The sequence below is a fragment of the Sceloporus occidentalis genome, unplaced genomic scaffold, assembly GCF_023333645.1.
Source record: "Sceloporus occidentalis isolate IW3139 unplaced genomic scaffold, rSceOcc1.0.p SCAF_3, whole genome shotgun sequence".
Lineage (NCBI taxonomy): Eukaryota > Metazoa > Chordata > Lepidosauria > Squamata > Phrynosomatidae > Sceloporus > Sceloporus occidentalis.
The window spans coordinates 42,380,642-42,400,263 of record NW_028316983.1 but is presented as its reverse complement, the minus strand read 5'-3'; the positions used below and the strand labels follow the sequence as shown (position 1 = coordinate 42,400,263).

The window sequence follows — 19,622 nt, the reverse complement described above, 5'->3', positions numbered from 1 at the left end:
GACATCTGGCTTGATGACAATACATAATAAAAGGATCCAAGAGCCTTAGTAGATCACACGTTATACTTGTGTCAACATTATGGTTCAGTGGCCAAAATAGGAGAATAGCCAGACTGAGGGAAATAATGGTACCACTCTATTTTGCTTTGGTCACACTTCATCTCAAATACTGTGTCCCAGTTCTGGGTGCCAACATTTAAAAAGGACTCTGACAAGCTGGAATGTCTCTAGAGGAGGGTAATGAAATTGATAAAATGTCTGAAAACCAAGCATTATGAAGAACAACTTAGGGAGGTGGGTATGTTTACTTTGGAGAAGAGAGAGAGGTGATAGAATCCCATCTTTAAATATTTGAAGGGATGTAATATAGAAAGGGGAGCAAGCTTGTTTTCTATTGCTCCCAAAGACCCGAACATGAACCAATAGAAGCAAATTACATGAAAAGAGATTCCACCTAAACCTTAGGAAGAACTTCTTGATGGTAAGAGCTGTTTGATAGTGGAATAGACTGCCTTAGAAGGTGGTGGACTCTTCTTCTTCAAAGATTTTCAAACACAGGTTGGATGACCATCTCTTCAGAGTGCATGGCAGGGGGTTGGACTAGGTGGCCCTTGCATTCCCTTCCAGGTCTATGATTGAACACTTCCACAGTGTGAGGATTTTGACCTAGAAATATTTATATTGTTTCGACAGGAAGCATACATAACCCATGACATCTCTCCCATATTACCAAAATATTTTCAAAGACTATTTCAGGATTGTTTGTTTTTTATCTCAGTTGTTAACAGTTCAGACATCTCACATCAAAGGCATAAAAAGACCAAAGAAGTAATCTGCCACACAGACATTAACAGGATGCATGGCTTGACATTGTTTAATATTAATCTAATGTGGATGGCTTTTAAAAATATTCTTCCTTCCTTCAATTTAAAAATCCTCTTTTTAGTAAGTGAAATTCAACTAAGGTAAAGCTTATCCAATTTTTAAAAGGATCCATGCCACAGAAAGGTTTGTTACAGGTTTACCTACAGATAAGCTGAGATAATGGACATTGTGAGATAAACCTAATCAAAAGTCTAAAAGCATTTGTGTGTCAGTGACAAATAAGTAAGACAAATAAGAAATATTCTGAACCCCTTGACCAAAACAAACAAAACAAAACAAAAACAAAAGAAAAACCTTCCTGCAAAAAGACAATGGTAAACAAGGGCTGGTCATCCTATAATCTGTTCTGCCTCTGGTTCTGCCCCACAAAATGGGCCCACATCCATGACAGAGCATACATAAGATTTCCTATTTTGAACTAGCCTAGGAAGATAAGCTGTAAAGTGATAGACCAGCCCGTTTAAAAACTTATATTGTATTATATTATTTATTGTTTTAGTGATATTTTGTTCTAACATATTGTAAGTTGCCTTGAGTCTCATATTGGGAGAAAGACAGGCTATAATCAACTGGATAAACAAAGGTCTAAAGCAGTGTTTCCCAAACTTTGGTCCTCCGGGTGTTTTGAACTTCAGTTCCCAGAAATCCCTAGCAACTTGACCAACAATCAGGAAATCTGGGAGCTGAAGTACAAAACATCTGGAGGGTCAAAGTTTGGGAAACTCTTGTCTAAATTGATTGGTTTTTATTGGGTAAGGAGCCATTGCACAACACCACAATATATATGAGCTCAGTTTCCACAACAGGCTCACATCCACAGATGGTTATTATCATTGAATACTGAAGTTAGGATTGTCCATGCCACCATATTCAATTTCTTATGTATGGCTGTGAAAGCTGGACAGTGAAAAAAGGTGATAAAAATAAACTAATTTGAAATGTGGTGTTGGAGAAGAGTTCTACAAACACCATGGACTGCTGAAAACAAACAAATAAATGGGTCTTTGTTGTTGTTGTTGACTGCACTTGAGTCGACTTCAACTCACGGTGATCCTGTAGATGAGACATTTTCAAGACCCCCTGTCCTCTACTGCTCTGCTCAGGTCCTGCAGGCTCAGGCATGTGGCCTCTTTGATTAAGTTTAACCATCTGGTGTATGGTCTTCCTTTCTTTGTACCTTTCCTAGGATCTTTGTTTTTTTCCAGTGATTCATGCCTTCTCACGATGTGACCAAAGTACAACAACCTCAATTAGGCATCCTGGCTTCCAGGGAGAGTTCAACCATTATCTGTTCTAGAACCCATTTGTCGTCTTGGCCATCCATGGTTTTCTCCCTGCTCTTCTCCAGCACCACATCTTGAATGAGTTTATTTTCTTTCTATAGGCTTTTTTCACTATCTAGTTCTCACATCTGTATATGGTGGTAGGCAATATGAAGTCTTGGGACAAATCCTCACTTTGGCATTCAGAGTTTAATCTCTACGCTTTAGGATCTTTTCCAGTTCTTTCATAGCTGCCCTTTCCAATCCTAATCTTCTTCTATTTTCTTGACCGCAGTCACTGTTCTGATCAATATTTGATGCAAGTTACGAGAACACTTTGACAATTTCAATTTCTTATTATCTTGGATGAATTCTTGTAGATCTTCTGTAGGTCATTATTTTTGTTTTCTTAATGTTTAACCTTAAGCCTACTTTGGTACTTTCCTCCTTGACCTTCTTCAGTAATTGCTCCAGGTCTTTGATGGTTTCTGCTGGTAGTATTGTCTCATTTGTGTATCCTAGACTGTAAATGTTCCTTCCTTCAGTGTTCACTCTTCCTGCCCCTTGAGTCTAAGTCTGCTCTATGTACCATATTTTCTGGATACAGGTTGAATAAACAGGATGATAGAATGCAAATTTGCCCGCCCCAGAAGTCCCACTCCCAGAAGGCGGAAGTCCCACTCCCCCGCCCAGATGACACCCAGTGTGGGAACATCTTTGACTTTGGGCACTCGGTCTGTAAAAGGTTCGCCATCACTGAATTACACCAATGTGATAAATTACAGATCTATAGATAGATGGATATTTAGTCAGTTATTATATTCATTTATATCCACCCTTCTCCCAAGGCTGGGACTCAGGGTGGCTTACAATATTAAAAAACACCATATGGTTAAAAACATGCAAAAATAGTATATTAAAATAAAATTAAATACATTAAAACAGTATAAACAGCACCCCATCACTTGCCTTAAAAACTTTAGATTGTACTTTAAGAAAATAGATAGATTGTACCTTAAGAATAGATAGAGTGTACCTTAAGAAAAACCTAAGGACCTCCACATTTCTACTTGCAACTACTCTAATGCATTTGGTATTTCAAGAGGTAGGATGTCAAATAACACAAATATACACATTTAGATTGGATATTATTCCTGAAATCAAAGGCACTAGAAATTTAGTATGTGATGCTAAAAATGTGTGTGTGTATATGTGTGTGTGTGTGTGTATATATGTCACTTCACGTTGCCTGTAGATTTATGGTGACCCCATGAGTTTCATAGGGTTTTCTTAGGCAAGGAATACTCAGAGGTAGTTTTCCCAGTTTATTCCTCTGAAATATAGCATATAGTACCTGGCACTGATTGGCAGTCTCCACCTAAGTACTAAACTAGACTGAGCCTCCTTAGTTTCCAATATCAGAAGGGATCTGGTGCCTTTAGGGTATTTAGACCAGATGCTGAAAATACTTGTTGATTATTGCCAGGTAGTCTAGATAAGTGAACAAGTCTACAAGCAGAGTGTCTGTGTGCGTATGTCCCTTCACATCACTTGTGGACATGTGGCAACCCCATGAATTTCACAATCTTTTCTTAGGCAAGGGAGGTGGTTTTACCAGTTTCTTCTTCTGAAACATAGCCTCCAGCACCTACTATTCAATGACAGTCTCCCATCCTGTGAGTCTGTGAGCTGCCGTGGGTTCCCCCAAGGAGAAAGGGAGCATATAAATGAAATAAATAAATAAATCCAAGTACTAACCAGGACCAAACCTGCTCCGCTTCCAACAACAGACACAAAATATCAGTTTCTTGTTTTTTTTCTGCTGCTGATATCCATATATGATAGTGTTTTATGTAGGTGTTATGATGTTGTGAGATAGGGATCAGAAGGTAAAGGTAGTCCCTTGAAATAAATGTCTAGTTGTAGCTGACTGTAGGGGGTGGTGCTCATCTCCATTTTGAAGTCAAAGAGCCAGCACTGTCTGAGGACTGCTCTGGTATTCATGCGGCCAGCCTGACGTCACCAAACACTGTTACCTTCCCACTGAGAAGTGGCACCTATTTATCTACTTGTATTTGCATGCTTTCAAATTGCTAGGTTGGCAGAAGCAACAGGACAGGGGCTCATCCCATCATGCAGCACTCAGGCCTGGAACTGCCAACCTTCTGACCTTCAGATCATCAGAACTAGTGTCTTAACCACTAAGCCACCATATTCCTAGGGATCAGAAATGGGGTACTATATACAGTGTGTGCAAGCGCACGTGCGCATGTGTATTCTTGCCAGATCCTAGCTGCTCACAAACATGCATATCCGAAGGGAGAATAATGAGAATACTTCCTAAGTGTGCTTGCTCTGCAGCTCTGCACCAGCTCATCTGGTGAATGAACACTAGAGGAAGTAGTATCATCCATTAGTGATTAGTACAGCTAGATAAGCAAGCTCAGCCCTGGTTTGTACTTGGATAGGAGACCAGCAGAGAATACCAAATGTTGTAAAAAGGAACTGGCAAAATCACCTCTAAGTATTCCTTGCTTAAGAAAAACCTATGAAATTCATGGGGTCCTCATAAGCTGAGAGGTGACTTGCAGGCACACACATACACAAAATGTACTAAACATGGCCAAATTTGTTTCTAAAAGTAGAAATCAAAAGCATGTGAAAAAGGGCAGAATACAGTATAAGTATGAGGAAGAGATTCTGGATTAAAAAAACATGAAGGCAAAGGGAAACTACTAACATGTTTTTATGGCAATCAAGGTCATAAACTAGGCAGCTGATCTGGAGACAAAAATCCTTCATGACATTATCCTGCTCACAATAAAGAAAGTGTATCTTTGCTAAGTTATTTACATTTAATCATCTCGGTAGCAAAGCTTCTGAACAGCAACTTCCTAGTTTTTAAAAAAATTAGAACCATAATCTGTATACATCCTTGAGCCTACCAGAAAGAGTCAAATATAAAGAGATTAGTGAACAGGGCTTTAAGTGTTCAGTGCAACAGTAATTATGAACAGTTCCCCACTCAGCAAGCAGTAGAAAGGAAAAGCTCCTTAATTTGTGCAGAATCCAGCTCAGTTATCTAAAGAAGTGTGATTATATTCATGAATTGTTGTTTTAATTTCCCACCAAATTATGCTTGAACTCCAGCCAGATGGCACCAGTTCCAAGTTCAATCAAGCAGTCAAAAAAGACTGAAAGATTGTGTTGCTGTCCAGAACTGAAGCACAGCTTCCTGCAGTAAAAACACCAACTGGCATTTGATCTGCTCAAGAACAAATAAATCCTACCCAGGGAATATGTTTTTCTTATCAGATATGAGCACTCTGCGTTTTCCTTTAGCTAGTACCAACAAGTGTTTGTATGAAGCCCAGAGGTAGATCGTACATAACTATTAGAGCAGTTTGGCAACTATTACACGGTAAGCTTCCTTAGACCAGCATACACAGACTGCACACCTGTTTTTACCTAGGAGTAACCCCTACTGAATGCCATAGGGTTTTTTTAGTAGATATGCATTAGATTCTGTTCTTTGCACTTTAAAAACTCAGTGCATCACCCCTTATTGTTTCTCTCAAATTGTGAACACCTCTAGGAGCGAGGACCCACTTTGTGGGTAGTATAGTACAAGTATGGGTAACCTGAGCCTAACTTGGTGAGTCACACTCTCTCAGCCTCAGGGCATGGCAATGGCAAAACCCCTCTGAAGAAACAGTCCAAGAAAACCCTGCGACAGATTCTCCATAAGTCAGAAGTGACTTGAAGGCACACAATAACAACAATATAAAATAGCAGTAAAAGAGTCACCACCCACTCTTTCTAGACAGAGTTGCATCACTGACTCCCTCTGTTCTCCCAAAGTCAATCTTCCACAGAGAGGATCTGCAACACTGTTTACTCGGAATTAACTAGTGGTTTGAGCACTGGACTATGACTCTGGCGATCAGGGTTCAATTCCCTGCTTGAGCAGACAAACCCACTGGGTGACCCTGGGCAAGTCACACTCTCTCACCCTCAGAGGATGGCAATGACAAGCTCTCACTGAAGAACCTGCCAAGATAACCCTATAACAGGTTGGCCTTAGGAGTCGCCACAAGTAAAAAAGGACTTGGGTTCCCACAACAACAAAGGTGCCTTTTCCCCAGCACTGGATGTTCCCAGCACCTTCTCAGGCTCTGTGTTTTACTGTCAACTAAGGCAGCAGCCCTCTGGGGCAGAGATATTGCATCCCAGCAATAGGATAGGCGACTTGAAAGCACATACACACACACACACACACACACACACACACACACACACGAGCCCCCAAAGTGACAACGCTCTTCAAGGTAAAGAGGGCTTGGAAGGCAGGCAGCGGGGAAACATCTTAAGAGTAGGGTGACCAGATGTCCTCTTTTCCCAGGCTGTGTCCTCCCAAGAAGAGTTCCAAAAATGTCCTCCATTTTGAGCAGAAACATGCATTTCTATTTTATATAAGTGTTTTTAGCTTTTAGTTTTGAATGTCCTCCATTCTGAGCATGGCTAAGAAGCATGGTTTTATATTTTGAGGAGTGTTTTAAGTGTTTATTTTGGAATGTCCTCCATTTTGAGCATGGCCAAGGAGCATGGATTTCTATTTTAAATGAATGGTTTTAGCTTTTGTTTTGGAATCAAGGTAAACCCATTCTTCATGAAATGTAAAGTCATGATAAACCTCGGTCATGACAGAAATAAGCCCTCAAAACACTCACAGAAAAATAAACTCCTGCTTCTAAGCCCTGCTCAAAATGGAGGGCATTTTTGCTGGAATGGAGGGCATGTCCTGGAAAAGGAGGGCCTCTGATCACCTTGTCCTACATGCAAAATGTAGTACGTAACAGGAACAAATGTAGGACGCTGAAGAAAAATGTAGGGCATTGCCAAATAGAAGATGGAAACACTCATATAAAATAGAAACGCATGCTTCTTAGTCTTGCTCAAAATGGAGGACATTTTGGGGAATGTCTCTTGGCCAGAAGAAGGCTAAAATGGAGGACATGTCAGACATGATAAGCCCAGAGGAGGAGGACAAAATGAGCCAAAAAATGTAGGATATTGCCGAACAAAAAGATGCAAACGCTGCCAGAAATATAAACTCATGCTCAAAATGGAGGACCTTGTGGAACGCCTCTTGGGCAGAAGACGGCTGGGATGGAGGACGTGTCCTGGAAAAGGAGGACCTTGCCCTAAGCTCCAAGGAGGACAAGGCCCTGGGGGAAAATAAATGCAGGACATTGAAGTAAAATGGAAGACAAGCTCTAAAACACTCATGCAAAATAGAAAGGCATGCTTCTTAGCCCTGCTCAAAAGGGAGGACCTTGTGGAACTCACCTGGGCAGAAGGAGGCTGGGATGGAGGACGTGTCCTGGAAAAGGAGGACGTGCCTGGTTTTCCCCCCTCCCCCTGAAGATGCCTGCACACAAGCCCAGCCAGCAAAGGCACCTACCTTCCTGAGGCCAGGAGACCCAGAAGGGGAAGGAACAAGGGAGCTCAGGTAGCCAGCCCTTCTGGAGCCTCCCTGAGGAAGAGGCAGCCCTGCTGCTGCAGCCACTCAGCTCAGGCTCCTCCTCGAAGAGGAGGCTGCTGCTGCTGCTGCTGCTGCTGCTGCTGCTGCCCAGTGCTCAGCCTGGAGGCGACTGGCTGGCTGCTGGTCTCCTGCGCAGGCGCACAGCCTCCCAGCAGGACTAGTCAGCAGGCTGGAGGGTGGCCCAGCCACGTCCTCCTTTTCCAGGACACGCCCTCCATCATCCCAGCCTTTTTCTGCCCAGGAACCATCCCAACATCATGCCCTCCCCTTTGGGCAGTAACTAAGAAGCATGCATGTATATTCTGTATTATTGAGGTTTGGTTTGTTTGGCTTTTTATGTCCTACATTTCCCTTGTCCTTCTTTGCAGTCAGGACCAAGGTGCCCAGAAGTCCTCCTTTTCCTGGACACGCCCTCCATTCTAGCCTCCTTCTGCCCAGGAACCACTACAGCATGTCCTCTCTTTTGAGCAGGGCTAAGAAGCATGCATTTATATTTCTAACAATGTTTCAAGCTTTTATTTGGCAATTTCTTACATTTTTCTTGAATGTCCTACATTTCCCAGGCCCTTGCCCAGTGGTCCTCCTTTTCCAGGACAGGTCCTCCATTTCAGCCTTCTGCCCAGGAATTATTCCAGCATATCCTCCCTTTTGATCAGGACTAAGAAGCATGCATTTTTATTTTATATTAATCTCTTGAGGTTTTATTTGGGCCATTTTTCTTAAATGTCCTACATTTCCCAGGCCCTTGTCTTCCTTTGCAGACAGGAGAGGGTGACCAGAGCTGCTCCTTTTCCAGGACAGGTCCTCCATTTCAGCTTTCTTCTGTCCAAGAGGAGTTCCAAAAATGTCCTCCCATTTTGGGCAGGGCTAAGAAGCATGCATTTATGATCCCGCCTCAGTCCATCGGGAGAAGCTGGAAATAGAAATAAATTATTATTACTATTATTATTATATTTCTATGAGTGTTTTGGTTTTTATTTTGGCAGTATCCTATATTTTCCGTGAATGTCCTACATTTTACAGTGGGTTGTCCTCCTCTGTGATTAGGACAGAGTGACCAGAGGTCCTCCTTTTCCAGGACATATCCTCTATTTCAGCCTTCTGTCCAAGAACGATTCCAAAATGTCCTCCATTTTGATCATAATTAAGAAGCATACGTTTCTATTTATATTAGCATTTTTAGCTTTTGATTTGCCAACATCCTACATTTTTCTCAGCTGCCCTCCATTTTCCAGTGCCTTCTCTTCCTCCTTTGGGGTTATGATATCTGACATGTCCTCCATTTCAGCCTTCTTCTGTCCAGGAGGCATTCCAACATGTCCTCGTTTTTGAGCAGAGCTAAGAAGCACGAATTTCTATTTCTGTGAGTATTTTGAGTTTTAATTTGGGCCTGTCTTCCATTTTTCTGGAAAGCCTTACATTTTTGCTTAGTTGGAAATTTAGAAATAACATGTCTCTGGGGGGGAAAGTGCAATGAATCTTCCTAGTAGTGGTGGTGATGGAGACTGACCTTCTGGAAAAGTTGACCATGTTTGAATGCCCGAATAATCTCAGGATCAACCATTCAACTTCATGCCAAGGAACATGGTCCCCATTTATCAATTATTCCAACTATAATAGCAATCATTACTATCTACCTCTTTCACAGAGTTGTTACCCATGCTGCTCCATATAAATTTTGGTATAAATGATAGCCCTTAATGACCCCTAGATGAACTCTAATAGCCTGTCCACCATTGCCAGCAAGGCATGAGGACATGTACACACACCCCTGAGGGGCACCCACATCATCATATCTAGGAAGTTGCATAAAGGGATTATCATAGGACCAGGAAGAGCAAATATTTGCCTTGCCTAAGGCTCTTGCCCCCTCCCAGGTCTGTTGTCCGAGCAGCTTAAGACCACTAAGACAATCAGACAGGGACATCCAGGTGAAAAGAAAGTAATTAAACACCTTTGTTCTCACCATCAAGCACCTTTGCCAGAAGCAAGATTTTGCCTGTTAAATACTCTCAGATTTGCCTATTCATGGGCCATTCTGGATTTCAGGGGGAAGCTATGTCTCTTTGAATCCTGGCTCCTGGCCAGTCATTCCATGGCTGAGCCTCATGCCATCCTCATCATATTCCATTTGGATTCCTGGAGGGTACATATTCCTGGTACATATCACCCCAGTGATGCCTAAAATCCTATTCCATGCTAACTCCTGCTTTTCCTGAGCCTTGAATGCATGTGTGTGTATGTGCAACGAATGTATTTGCCATATTTCAATAAATTAGACATCTAGTTATTAAAGTCTGTCTCAGCTCTATTTATTGGAATCCCCTGGTCTACTCCGTATACATATCCGGAGACGATTCTTCAAGGGCTGTCGTAGCAGGCCCTCCTCTGGCAATATTTGAGCTAATAACAATAATAATAAAATTCCCCTAAACGGACCCTTGGCTACAGAGTAGCTTAGAGATAGATTGACTTACTCATTGCTATGTGCTCTAAGCAGTTTGGGTGACTCTACAGCATGTTGTGCTTTAGGGTTTGTATATGTGTGTGTGTGTGTTTGCTGTGTTGATTGTGCGTGCCTGTTTCGCCTTGTGTTTTTTAAAAACTTTTTGTAACTATATAAAGCATATGAAAATAATTTTTAATAGTCCTATATTTTGCAGTGCCTTGTCCTCCTTTGTGGTAAAGGCCATCTGGTCACCATGGGATGGAGAGAACCACAGAATATAAACTGGAGAATTAGGAAACAGGAGATGGTTTGTTCGGTTGACATCCACCTGGGCAGGGCTGACAAGGGTGCGGTTTTTGGGTGGGTTTTCTTTGGAATGGTATGCTTACCCAAGAGATGATCTACTATCTGAAAGAATTCAAAGACATAGCCATGTTGGCCTGGAAAAAAACACGCATCTGAGGAAACAGGCTCAAGTCTACGAAAGCTCATGCTACCAATTACTTTCTTTTAGTTAGTTTCAAAGGTGCTACAAGATCACTTTGCATACTGTCTGAAATAAAGGTTTTCAGAGGGATGGCTGTGTTAGTTTGTTGCAACAAAAACAACAGAGTCCCGTAGTATCTCTAAAAACACATTTACAATATGTTGGATTTATTTTACAGCAAAGCTTCAATAAAATTGATGAGGATAAAACAGCAACATAGACTGAGTCTCCCTTATCTGAAACGCTTGGGATGTCAAGTGTTTTGGATTTCTTTGGATTTTGGAATATTGGTATATACATAATGAGACATTTTGGAGATGGGACTCTATAAACATGACAATCATTTATGTTTCGTATACATCTTAGACACATAGCCTCAAGGTAATTTTATAGATGATATTTGAAATAATTTCGTGCATGAAACAAAGTCTGGGTGCACTGAACCATCCAAAAGCACAGGTGTCACTATCTCAGCCACACATGAAAAAAGCTTTGGATTTTGGAGTAATTCAGATTTTGGAATTCCAGATAAGGGAGACTGAACCTATAGAAGCTCTTGTAGCAGTAACTTGACTGATGCTTAAAAATTAGTAAAACAGGGCCAGTAAGATGTCCCAACAAGTTACTTGTTCAGCTCAATAAACTGCATCAGACTTACTCCCAAGACAAGCAGTGTGCTTTGTGTCATTTAAAAGTGTAGCAATTTTATGTCAGCGGCTTTTAAAAAGTCTTTTAAGGTGCATGTACAGAAATACTACTTGGCTAATGCTAGTTTTGTTTTTGTTTTGTTTTTCAAAGTACTAAAGCCATATTCGGAAATGCTTTTGGGGTCACATGGATGTACTCTTATGTTGGTGGTCTATAACAGGAGAACTTGGGCAGACAATACTGTCATAATCTCACAGGAAGGTGAAAGCAAACTCTGAACAAATCTTGAAAGAAAACTCTGTGATAGGATTGCCATAAGTTGGAAACGACATGAAGGCAACAACAACATTACACAGAGGAAGCCTCAGTTACTGCCTGACCTACAAAAAGAACCAGATTGTTTATCAAGGATTAGTGGGACAGAGCCTTTTGCTGTCACAAGCTGAGCTGCTGTGGTATTATTCAGCGTGATTACCATTAAAGATGTTTAAATTTAAAGCCATGCACACAGAGTGACATGACTGCTGGAGTCCACTTATAAGCAAGGCAAAGAGAAAAGAGGTTTGTTGTTAATTGCTGTCAAAGTCTACTTTGACGTATGGCAATCCCATGAATGAGACTTCCAGGTCACCCTGTCATCAACAGACTTCCATAGGTCTTGCAGACTCAGGGCTGTGGGTTCCTTAGAATCAGAGTTGGAGGAGACCACAAGGGCCATCCAATCCAACCCCCTGCCATGCAGGAACTCACAATCAAAAGATCCTAAGGAGGAGACTTCACCACTCTCTGAAGGAGTGTGTTGGACTGTGGAACAACTCTTACTGTTAGGAAGTTCTTCCTAAACTTTAAGTTGAATCTCTTTTCCTGTAGTCTGAATCCATTGCTTGTTGTCTTAGGCGCGTTCCTGACGGGCCCTATTGGGCGCCGTTGTTATGTGTGAGAGGCGACGCTTCCTGACACGCCTTGCCCCTCGCACATAATGAGGGAGTCAAAATGGCAGCACCCTATACAGATGGGCACCGCCATTTTGACATGACGGACACTTAGTGTCCACACGTCTCAGCGCCCTTGTGATGCTGCAAGGGCGCCATAGGTGCCCTGCGACGTCACAATGGCGCCAGAAAAAGAAGCCGCTTTTTATGGCTTCTTTGTGCTGCGCTAGGGAACCGCGCAGTTTGTCCGCTGCGGTTCCCTCACGCAGCAAAGAAGGGCGGCGGCAGGCCACCCTTTTGGGTGGTCTGTAAAACACCTTAGTCTCTAAAGCAGCAGAAAACAAGCTTGCTCCTTCTTCTATATGATACCGTTTTGAATATTTAAACAGGGCTATCATATCACCTCTTAACTGTCTCCTATCCAGGCTAAACATACCCAGCTCCCCAAGCCAATCTTCACAGGGCAAGGTTTCCAGATCTTTCACCATTTTAGCCACCCTCCTTTGGATACGCTCCAGTTTCTCAACATCAGCCTGGAACAGATGAGCCTTTGAGGCGCCCTTGCCACATGCGAGGGTTGCCTGGTGGGCAGAGCGCCCACACGCTCTGCAACCCTTGCACGTGACGAGGGCATAACAATAGCGTCGCCCTGTTTACATGGGCGACGCCATTGTTACATAAGTGCTGCGTGGCATCCACACACACCGCACGGCACTTACATAATGAGTGCGCCATTGACGCACTCATTACACCGCCGCAGTGGCAGAAAAAGAAACCATTTTTTGCGGGTTCCTTTTTCGCCGGCAGGAAGCCGCATGGTTTGTCTGCTGCGTTTTCCCCTGGCAGAAAACTAGGCATCGGCAGACTGCCCTTTTTGGGTGGTCTGTACTGGGCCATCCTTTTTGAATGGTGGTGCCCAGAAGTGGACACAGTATTCCAGATGAAGCCTGACCAAAGCAGACTAGAATTGCACTATTACTTGATTAAATCTGTCCATCTATAATACAGTCATCCTCTTTTCTTACTGCCTTACCAAATATTATCATCTTTCCTAGTGAATCATGTCTTCTCATGATATGTCCAAAGTACAACAGTCTAATTATAATCAGTTTGGCTAATAGGGAGAATTCAGGCCTGAATTGCTCTAGGACCTATTTATTGGGTTTTTCTTTTTAGCAGTTCATGGTATTCACAGAACCCTTTTCCAGAAGTATGGCTCCATACTTGATGTTATTTCAAGGGAAACCTAATATTTTAACTGTATAGCAAAAAGAAGGTGAAATTCCCCCATCTCAATATGGTTGAGATTAAAATAGTTCCCATCAGATCCCTCCCAAATTTGAATGTATGCAGTTAAATTAGTGGGCAAACCTTAGATTAAGATGCCCAGCAGCACTACAAAACAAAGCTGCTATATACCACATGTTCTACTTTACCCAAACTCATAATGACCAAATAACAAAAGCAAACCAAGGACAGGGGTTGCCGTGGGAAATAAATTTGTTGGTTCAGTGATTATATTGAATTTGGAATCGGTCATGTTTCAACTGACTTATTGAATAGTTAACAAGCACAAATGGGGGTGGTATTGCTTTTAATTAGAATAAAGTACTGTATGTACTATTACACACAACCAACACTCAAAGCTGACTTCTGAAGGATTACAATTTTAATTTTACATAAAATTAACAGAAATTCTGCGCAGATAGAAAAAAGCAATTACATTCAAATTAATAAATTCAGATGGGTTGTTTTCAGTCATAAGTCTGTTTGTTTTTAATTGTCATCTTGCCAGCAAATTAGCAATTTTTCAAATGCCTCTATGTATGTTTTCTGACTCCTAACAGCTCATTATTTAATAATTATTTGAGATGTAACTATATTACTTTTCATTTTTAAAATACTAAAGCAGTTTACGCTATTGCAATGTTTAAAAACACAATATACATTAAAATCAGATAATGGGTAATAAAGCAGAAACGAAACAATGGAATAATCACTGATAAGGGTAATTATGGTAAGGTGAGTAACCTAGTACTGAACCTAAGCAGATAACAAAAAATGCCTGGACAAACAAGTAAATATTCAAGTGCCATCACTGGGAACCCACCTGATATCAATTAAGAGCTCATTCCACAGTGAGAACACCAAAGCAGAGAAGGCCCTCCTCCAGCCTGCAAATTTCTATTTAAATCTTAAGCCTTATGATTTTAGCTCTTTCATATTGTGTAAATTGGTAGCAAAGGCTGTATTGGGCAATTGTATGTGCTCGCAGTATCAACAAAGGGGAATGCATTATTTTTTTTTATAAATTAGAGTATGAAAAAATAAGCTAAGAATTTGTCTGCTTCCATGTGAACTTTATTTTATGCATACACAAGCAGTAAAACAGAAAAAGACTCATGATGCTACAAGCAACTAATATGTGCAACATCAGTTTCAGCCTCTCTGAAAAAAGACTTCCTGGAGCTGCCTGAAGTGGAAAGTGTTTCTGTTGCCCACATTAACCTAGTTTGTTAGTCCTATTGACTAATTAAACTGCCTATAGGAAGGTACAAAGTAATTAATTTTAAAATAGATTTTAAAAACTAGGGTGTGTGAGAAAATGTACTGTAAGTAATAATTATGTTTTGAGCTTTGTAGACTGGAACTAACAAAATAAATTAGCACTGTAGAAATTGTTTTAAACAGTCCTTTTTTAGTACCAATTCTAAATAGTTACACAGCTTGAGATGGCAAATAAATACATGCAAATAAAAGAAGGAACATGGTGATCTTAAACTCGCTGCTGTTAGAAATCTGTAAAGGTTTCCTAAGTTTGACTGGCTTTGCTTCTGGCCAGAATCCTTTTGGGACTTTTGACACTTCACGTTTACCCTCTGTATTTCAGTTTCTTATTCACTGATATGTATACTATTTGATATACTGTGGTAGTTACCAGAACTCACAATATTTTTGGAGGGTTCAAGGTAGACCATGATGGAGTTGTCTACTTTTCAGGCATATTTTTGCACCTGCTTGTTTAGTGGCAAATACATAAAAACTGCATGCTGTGCTGTCACATTCAGTATTATTGAAATTAGTTTATTACACTCAAATGGACACTTGACTTTTAAAAAACACTGACAAGTAGTAACTGATGGAAGGAAATTTTCAGAACACTTCCAAAACATCAGTCATTGATTACAACAGCAGCAATCAAAGGGAGGGGAGGATCCTCCTGCCCCTGCCTACTTGTAACACTCACCCTGCTGGTTTCTCAGGCTGCATCCACACTACATAAATAATCTTGTTTGACACCACTTTAACTGTCATGGATCAGTGCTATGAAATTCAGGAAACTACAGCTAGTTATCAGGATTCCATAGCATTGAGTCATGGCAGTTAAAGTGATGTCAAGCCAGATTATTTCTGAAGTGCAGATGCAGCGTCAGTGACTAAATAGGGAAAGTCATATCTGAAGATGGCCAGGAGGTGCATTTGGGACCATTTTTCTTTGTGTCATGTTAATCACCAACAGCAAGAATCGCCCCCCCCCCCCAAGTGGGATGGTACAGAAGCACATTGCTAAAAATAGTTGTTGTCTCTTCATTTTCATTTTTCACTTTTCTGTGTACCTCTGTACCTCTTGGAGGGTAAAATAAGCTTTAAAAGTTTCCCATGTAAAACCACTCCGTTTCAGCTCAAAACAGAGCTTAGAAACATTACTTTTTGGGAGTGGAATTCTACAATGTCAGTAGCTACATTATTTGGGGATTCTGGAACATCAAGTCTGGAAAAAGTGACTTTTCAAAGTTCTGATTCAACATGATGTCAGTCATTCTTAATAACATTTTCTATTAATTGGTTTACCGTTAATTCTGTCTGAATTATGGAGTCACAGCATGTTCAGTGGGGTGGGATTACACGAGTAGGTCTATATAGGCTTGCAGTGTTTGAGTTTCTAGAAGTATACAATTACCTCTTGCTGCAATCAGGATTCCTCTGGGCATCTAAGACTATTAAGCCATTACATGAAGGATGACTGCTTGTAAAAACATACCAGTAAGAGCAGAAAGAATGACAGTTATCACCAAAGGGTTATAAAATGTGGAATGTTTCTACCAGGATACTAGCCTCTGGCTCTGTTTGTACTAGATCTGCTGTGAAATGCAAAAGAGATTAGTTGCTGTCCCTTACAAGTAACTTTAAACTTTCAACCTAAAAAATTCCAGAGGAGTAGCCACGTTATTTTTTTGTAGCAAAACAAATTGGAGTCAGGTGGCACATGTATTTGGTATAAGCTTCATGCTGCATGTATACTGCAAAAACAATGCAGTTTGAGACTGCTTTAGCCATGACTCAATGCAGATACAACCTGATTGAGTGAGAGCCCACTTTGTCATATACATTAAATATGATCCTTTATTGGCAGATGTATGAGTATAGAAAGAAAGGTAAGGATTTACTGGTATGTATAAGAGCCAGCCTGGAGTAGTGGTTGGAGTGTTGGAGAACAGGGTTCGAATCCCAGCTCAGCCATGTAAACCCACTGGGTGACCTTGGGCAAGTCACAATCTCTCAGCCTCAGTGGCCATGACAAACCTCTCTCCGAAGAAACTTGCCAAAATAGGCTCAGGGCCTTAGCGCCACCATAAGTCAGAAACTACTGGAAGGCCCACAACAACAACAACAACAAATAGAACAAAAGGGTAAGCAAAATGGTAGGCAATGCAATAGCTGTTACATTTATTATAAAGAACACAAGAGAGTCCTGTACTCACAGTTACAAAGCAGGGGTGTAGATATGAGGGGGGCACACTGAGGGCATTGCCCCCTATGAAATATTATTTCAGTCTCCATATTTATGTTACTGCAGTAGCTTAAAATCTAAGTTGAGCTTTTTGACATATACTGTATTTTAGTTATCCAAAGAAAAAAGTTAGCCAAAGTTACCAGGGAAATGTAAATAAGACAAATAGTTCTAGATGTGAATGGTTTTCACTAATTTAGGCTCCAATCACAGTACGAAAATAATCCGGGATGAATCCAAATTGAATCCTTGTTGTTCAGACACATCCCAAATGCACTTGATGCACTTTATTGGGGGTGGTGGTGGTGGCAAAAAACCCACTTAGCCATTTTTTCCTCGGTTTTCCAGAAAGATTCACATTGTAGGCAGTGTGGATAAGCTTCTGAATCAATTCGGATCACTGGTATCGCTGATTCTCCTTGAAAGGAAGGGAGGTAGCTCCATTTTAACCGAAAACAATGGCATGTGTAAACATAAGTTACAATTACTTGAAGAGATTTGCGAATCCAAAACAAAATGGGAACAACAAACCCAATATGCATTAGTGCAGTGATCCGCATCTCTTTGGGACAAAAAAAATGAGAGTGAATGCTCCCAAATCTCTGCAACAGTAGAAATTTGGGAACTGAAGGAAAGTTTCACTTTTGGAAACAGAATTCTTATTGGGGGGTACAATGTCCTCATTTGCCTTCCTTGTAATGACTATCATGACAAAAGTGACCCTCCCTAGGAACACCTCCTGGGTGTATATGCCTGAGGAGGGTCAGCTTGAAATAAATATCAAATATTCCAAATTATAATACCTCAGCCATTATGGGAACAGTTGCCTCCTTTGATATTCTGCAAAAGACTAGAAATTGTACATACACATTGTTTTAAAGCATCTTGAAGGGAGAGAGAGGGGCAGGCGAGCTCCAACTGCCTTGCCTGGAAGAAGACAAGCCCTCCCTTCAGCCACCATCTTGAAGGGGAGAGAGGCAGGCTAGCTCCACCAGTCCTGCCTGGAAGAAGCAGAGTCCTCCCTCCAGTCCATCTGCCTTGGTCCAGGCCTCAGAGGGAGAGAAGAATGCTGGACCTGATCCCCTTCCCCCTAACCATTCCCTTCTCCTTGTGTGTCGTGTCTTTTAAGCCTGCGGGCAGGGAACTGTCTGGTTAAAAAATAATAATAAATGTAAGCCGCCCTGAGAGCCATTAGGGCTGAAGGGCGGGATATAAATACCTAAATAAAGAAATAAAGAAATAAAGAGAAGCTCTAGCATACAGTTGGATTTATAAAGGGGGACTGAGGTTGTAGTGCAGTCCTCAAAGCCATTTTTCCTCTTCTGCTTTTTAAGCAATTGTCTTGCTTCGTGCATTCATTAGCAGTTGAAAGGAATAATTCTTAATCCATTATTTTGAAGGGTTTTTGTTCCCATTTGTAATGTGACATATCTTAGGTTAATGAGCATTATGGCTTTCGTTTTTGCTCTTTTGTGTCTTCAAGTCATTCTGACTAATTTTGTGGCAAAATCCTTCTCTTTATGAATTGGATAAATCTCTATTAGATATTGTCATAGTCTTTCTGAGTCAAAATTCTAATATAGGACCATTAAAATTTTAGTACCTATTGATGTTCTGCTGATAAATAGATTAACATCTCTTAAGACTTATATAACTGGAAGCTAAAGGTGTTTCTTTAAAAGTTTTTGTTGATTGATAGCTATTAGCTACTGGACAAACATCAAGTCTAAGTGTGAACTGAATAATTTGGCATCTGCCATGCATAGGGTTGCCATAAATGAGGAGCTCCGAACCGGGACAAATGTAGGACAAGGCTTAAAAATGTAGGACCATTTTTTTTTAAAGGTCCTACATTTTAAAACCTTGTCCTCCTCCTCCTTCCTGGCTTGGGAGGAAGCCTCGGCCTCCTCTCAGGCTGGGAAGGATGCAAGGGCTGCTCCTCATCGCGGCGATCACCGCGGTGGGAAGCAGCCTCCTCCCGGCCCCCACTCCCTTTCCCGGCCTCTGTGGAGGCTTGGGCCTCCATAGGGGCCGGGAAGGAGGGAGGAGAGCGCCCGCAATCGCGGGCGGCCCCCACTCCCTTTCCCGGCCTCTGTGGAGGCCCAAGCCTCCATAGGGGCCGGGAAGGAGGGAGGAGAGCGCCCGCGATCGCCGCGATCGCGGGCGGCCCCCACTCCCTTTCCCGGCCTCTGTGGAGGCTTGGGCCTCCATAGGGGGCGGGAAGGAGGGAGGAGAGCGCCCGCGATCGCCGCGATCGCCGCGATCGCGGGCGGCCCCCACTCCCTTTCCCGGCCTCTGTGGAGGCCCAAGCCTCCATAGAGGCCGGGAAGGAGGGCCAGGGCCGCCTGTCATCGCGGCGATCGCCGCGGTGGCAAACGGCCTCCCCCTCCTTCCTGGCCTGGGAGGAAGCCTCGGCCTGCTCCCAGGCCGGGAAGGAGGCGGAGGCCGCCCCTCATCACAGTGATTGCCGCGGTGGGAAGCGGCCTCCTCCTCCTCTCGGTCTGGGAGCAAGCCTCAGCCGGCTCCCAGGCCGGGAAGGAGGCGGAGGCCGCCCCTCATCACGGTGATCGCCGCGGTGGGAAGCGGCCGCCTCCTCCTCCTCCTCCCTGGTCTCGCTGGGGC

At 42.2% G+C, this 19,622-nt stretch overlaps 1 protein-coding gene across 6 annotated transcripts in view; it reads right to left on the bottom strand.

The window, feature by feature from the left end:
• NDRG3 (NDRG family member 3) overlaps window positions 1-7,730 on the bottom strand; it is a 71,371-nt gene extending 63,641 nt beyond the window's left edge. For 4 of the 6 annotated variants that reach the window (XM_089514152.1, XM_089514151.1, XM_089514156.1 and 1 more), the window contains exon 1: window positions 7,612-7,730. The gene's annotated coding sequence lies outside the window, so the exon portion shown is untranslated. Of the gene's footprint in view, window positions 1-7,496; window positions 7,590-7,611 lie in introns of those variants that run through there. The other 2 variants (XM_089514153.1, XM_089514154.1) reach the window with 2 other exon arrangements.
• Window positions 7,731-19,622: the final 11,892 nt, after the last annotated feature.